This window comes from Archocentrus centrarchus, chromosome 23, assembly GCF_007364275.1.
Source record: "Archocentrus centrarchus isolate MPI-CPG fArcCen1 chromosome 23, fArcCen1, whole genome shotgun sequence".
NCBI classification, from domain to species: domain Eukaryota; kingdom Metazoa; phylum Chordata; class Actinopteri; order Cichliformes; family Cichlidae; genus Archocentrus; species Archocentrus centrarchus.
The window spans coordinates 23,822,539-23,828,133 of record NC_044368.1 but is presented as its reverse complement, the minus strand read 5'-3'; positions in this window follow the sequence as shown (position 1 = coordinate 23,828,133).

Here is a 5,595-nt window from a genome sequence, read left to right as displayed (position 1 = left end):
TCAGCCAAGGTGAGACTAAATCAAGATGTCAGTTACAAGAGTTGTAAAACAGTGAGTTATAACAAATTCTGAAGTCTGTAATTAGTATCCATACTAAGGGCTAAAAAATAGGTGTTTATTCATTATATCAATCCTGTGTTTTGGATAAACTCTCTTCTTTCCTCCCTCCTCCATCCTATCTTACTCTCCTCCTATATGTTCCTTGGTCTCTTGCAACAGGGTGGTGCTACACGGTGACCTGCTAGTGCAGCATAGTACATGCTGTGTGGAGCAGAGCTCAGTGAGGAGATCAGTGACCCTGCATTGCTCTGACCTCTCTGCCATACAGTACACTTACAAGCACATCACCAGCTGTGGGTGTAAAGGGAGAGAACGACCTGAAAAGTGCACCCCAGGCAAAGGCCCAGAATAAAAAATTGTGGAATTATTCATTAGATTTACAGATCAAAAATATTTGGTATTAATTAAAATGGATTTGTGTTCTTTATATGAAGCTAGTGGTTAATCTGCTTTCTATCCTAATAAAGTAATAAAGGGCATATTAGAAAAATCTCCAAAATATGCAGTTTTCTTCTTTATGATTGCATTAAAACTCAAAGTTTCTTCCTACAGGAAAGTGCTGCATCATTAATACTTGTGTCACATCTCCAAAACCTGGATTTTTTTTCAGTGAAAGTTGACAAGAATGTGACGTTAAAGGGCAAAAAACTGTGCCTGGGCCAGTAATATATACAGATGATCTTGAGAATATGCCAAACAGATTTGGTGTCCAATCTAGACTTGGTACATGAACCCATTCTACGGAAGGCCAGTGTACTTTTGGATCATTCTGTTTTAATTTTAACAGATAATAAAAAATGAAAAACAGATTTTTATTTTATTTTCATGTCATACTCTAAATCCATTTAATGTAGAACAAATTATATTTCTTTTTTCCTTTGAAATCAAACATAAATAATAAAAATAAACAAAAAAATTATAAGAAACAAAAAAACTGTCAGTAAAAAATATCTGTTTTTAAAATGAAAAAAGAACGAGCAAAAGTACAAAAATCAAGGAAGCATTCAAAATTTCTTTTTATCACTAGACCAGGAAAAAATGTTTAACTGCTCAAAATGTATCTCAGCAAGCTGCAGTAGGCCTTGAAATACACCCTCTGTCATAATGCAATTGAATAGTGGGAAAAATTTAGTCGTACTACAGTACTTTACATTCTCAAAGTTGGTAGCAATGGTGACAACAATGTTATTAGAACTGTTTTGAACTGGGAGGTATACATTATAAACATTATACAGCCAGTGGACTTTTTTTGGAGCCCAAAGTGACCATATTTGGATGAGGGGCAGGAATATCAGCTGGTTAACACGTTGCATTTACAGGTCGTATGTTGTAGGTGCATCACACAGACACAAAAACCTGCCAAGGTATAAAAACAAATCAAGAATTTCACGTACAGAAAAAAGCCTGGCACTTCTTAGTGACTGGTCTGCGGCCACATTTGCATATGTGGCTGCATAGCTGTGGACCAGTCAGTGACCCCTGTCACCTGCCAAAACCACCAACGATGGGTACGTGAGCATCAGAACCACAGAGCAATGGAAGAAGGTGGCCTGGTCTGATCAATCAAGTTTTCTTTTACATTACATGGATGGCCAAGTGCATATGTATCACTTCCTTGGGGAACACCTGTCACAACGATGCACTTTAGGAAGAAGGCAAGCTGGTGGAAGCAGTGTGATGTGTTGGGCAATGTTCTGCTGGAAAACCTTGGGTCTTGCCATTCATGTGGATGTTACTTTGACATTTACCACCTACCTAAGCATTGGTGGAGACCATGTACACCTTTTGCAACAAAACAAAAATGGTCAGGAATAGCTTGAAGAGCACAACAAGTTTGAGGTGTTGGCTTGACCTCCAAGTTCCCCACATCTCAATCCAACTGAGCATCTGTGGGATGTGCTGGACAAACTAGTCTGATCCTCCACCGCACATTTTACATGATTTAAAGGATTTGTTGCTAACATCTTGATGGAGTTTTAGCAGCAGAACTATGTCTACATTAAATAGTAACAAAAAATCTCAAATTCCTAAAGCTGAATTTGCACTCAGTAGCTATTCATGAGATCTCATAGGTAGTGCTACAAGTGAAGGAGGATATCACCAAGAAAACAGACCATCATCAAGATACAGTAGAAGAGGTGAAGCAACTGCAGGACTCTTTCTCTGTCAAGCTACTCCTGAGGACGGAGGCATTTTATAGTCAAGGTTAATATTGAGTGATGAAATCATGCCGAACTTATCCAGAATATTGTTAAGAGGAATAAAGAACAAAGTAATAGTTCATGAATGAGAATGGCATAGTTAATAGTTCTGGAGGACTATTTCTTTCTCACAATAGCTTCCTTTTTAGAGGTAATGGGGCTAAAGCAAGAAAAGAAACATAATCTAGCTGAGTGCTTTGTTCTGCCCTCAGAGAGCCATCAAAGGAAAAAGGAGTAAGAAGGTGAGAGAAAACAATACAGGAGCTGTTTTGTTGACCCACTCAGAGATGTAGTCCAGGTTATATCAGGTTACGGTTAAAGGAAGTGATTGGATGTGAGGTGTTACTGGTCACATCATGGGTTATGTTTCACAGTTAAAGTTTAGTCTAAATGACCCAGTGATCAGTGGAAGTTGAATCAAACTTATATTTTTCCTTGTGTTCTCAGCATTTTGCTGTTACTTTTTGACTAGCTGTGATTATGAGTGCACTTTATTGAAAGAGTTTGTTGTTGCATTTAAGTCTGTATGATCTAGATATTTGCTGATGCGATGAGCTAGAAAATTCATCAAGTTACAAAAGACAGACTCCAGATGAACAACAATGGTAATCCAGAGAGACATGAGGTCCCTAAGGGTAGACATGTAAAAATATCTCTTTTTAGAGGCAGATCCCCAACCAGAAAGAGATGACTATAAAATGTGATGTTTTTTTGTGATTCTGTGGAAGGCCCAATCCATTTGTGTATTTTTGAAGGTCTTTTGTATCTTTGAGGTGATGTCTTTGGTGTTTCAAAGAAAAATACCCTTCCTATTGTGTTTATTTCTCTCGCTGTTTGGAGGTCAGATTTAAACAAGCACTGCCTGTTAATAAGTTTCATATTAACCCATAACAATAACATATGTACGGTATACTTAACTTGAAATTTCATGTACCTTAAATTATATTTAACCTATAATAAAAAATTCACTTTTACTGTTTCTTATAACTGACCTTGAGGATCTGTATGATGAGGTATATCATCATATTGGTGACTGGATGTTTTATTCTGACAGCAAACATTTCTTTTATAAAGTGGCATTTTTGTACATTTTCAAGGGTCTAATTACCATGTGGAGAGGTGGCTGTTTTGAAAATTTATAGCATGTGATAGATGTCCTTTTTGACCTAGATTTTGTTCATCTGTGGCAAAATAATTCTCTAAAACGTACAAATAACATGTGACATTAAATTTGAGACTCCATTTACCCATTGAAATAAAGCCATAAAATTCATACCGAGTGCCCACTATACATACAGTGGGTACGGAAAGTATTCAGACCCCTTTAAATTTTACACCCTTTGTTTCATTGCAGCCATTTGTTAAAATAAAAAAAAAGATAGTTCTATTTCTCATTAATGTACACTCAGCACCCCATCTTGACAGAAAAAAACATAAATAGCAGAAACAGTAGAAATTTTTGCAAATTTATTAAAAAAGTAAAACTGAAATATCACATAGTCATAAGTATTCAGACCCTTTGCTGTGCCACTCATATTTAACTGAAGGATTTGGAATCTTCCACATCCTCTTTGGAAGTCTGGATCTCCATGAATCAATGCTTAGAAAATAAAATGTATGCATCCTATTGAACCTAACTACAATTAAAGTACCATATTTTCCGGAGTATAAGTCGCACTTTTTTTCATAGTTTGGCTGGGGGTGCGACCTATACTCTGGAGCGACGTATATGTGACATTTATAACACATGAACCAAAATACTCCAGCCACTTGACATCTCCGTGAACTGCAGCTTTAAGGCAGTCTTGCGTAACCTGTGGGCGCAGTGGATGATGGATGGAGAGCACAGCTTAACGGCAACTGGGAGAATGCGCCACCCAACTTTCCTGGAAGTCATTGGATGGATCAAGAAAACATGGGCTTCAGTGACAAACCATCCTGTTGGGATTCAGAAAGGCTGGAATAATTGGAACTGCAGCTGACGACGAGTCTGACTAACGCGACACAGAAGAGGAAGCGGCGCTTCGTCTACGGAGTGTACGGAATTGTTTAGAAGTGACACCGAGGATGAAGAATTCAATGGATTGATGGTTTGGTTAACTTGTTAGTATGTTCTTTATGCTATGGTTATCTGAATAACTTAATGTTACGTTAACATACCGAACACGTGTTCGTTGTGCGTCATGTAGCTGAATGTGCTACGTTAGCATAACGTAGGCGTAACCGTGTTCGTCCTGTTCTTTAATCCATTATTATTTTAAATTGCCGTTCAAGATGGAATTTCTGCTCTGAGTCTCGGATTCTATCAACCCCCGCCCCCCCCAAAAAAAGTGCGACTTATAGTCCAGTGCGACCTATATATGTTTTTTTCTTCTTTATTATGCATTTTTTGGCTGGTGCGACCTATACTCCAGAGCGACGTATAGTCCGAAAAATACGGTAGCCCAATGAAGGACTGGACCACAGTAGCATTGGCCTCACATTCACCATTAAAACAGCCTCTATTTTGTTGGCAATATGTCATAATAATAGAAATCCTATTACCCATTACCACATTTAGTCCTCCAGGAGCACGGGTTACCACATGACAGGTATGAAAGTAAATTTTTGCAAAACATTATTGACTAAACGTTATTGTACACAAAAATCAGCTGATTCTGAGGGAGTCCAGTAGGATTTTTTTTTTCTCAGATTGGGTTGATTTTTATAGAATAGAATAGAATGCCTTTATTGTCATTATACAGGATGTACAGTGAGATATAAAGTAACTGTAAATGTAGTAAATGTAGTTGTAAATGTAGCTGTTCGGCTTTCTCTACTTGTAAAATAACTAGTAAGAAGCAGCTGTCATTTTTATCTGACTACATGTTGCTATTGTCACACAACAAAAAGTACTAATGTTGAGAAATGTGAACAGATTTCTGCCAAAGGATAGGACCTCAGAGTGTCCATAGATATTTTGTCAGGCACTTTTTTGAAATAAATTGTCCATACAAGTTGTTCCATTCACAGTGGGACTAAAAAAGCTTGTTAAGTCTTTATTAGCTGATCAGGAAAATAAAGAAGGGTTATACTGTAGATGCTCTCTTGCATTGCTTTCATAAGAAAAAATGTTTGTGGTGTACCACAATTGGACATTATGGTGGAGGGGACCTGTGCAGAGCAGTCATCAGCTTTGTGGTCAAGGGTGCAGGGAATATGGTAAATGGACTAGTTCTTATATAGCGATTTTCTACTCAGTCAGAGCACTCAAAGCGCTTATATAACACGTTTTTTACATTTACCCATGCACACCCATCCATACAAGCACTTCCATGTTAACTAAGCTAAGTGC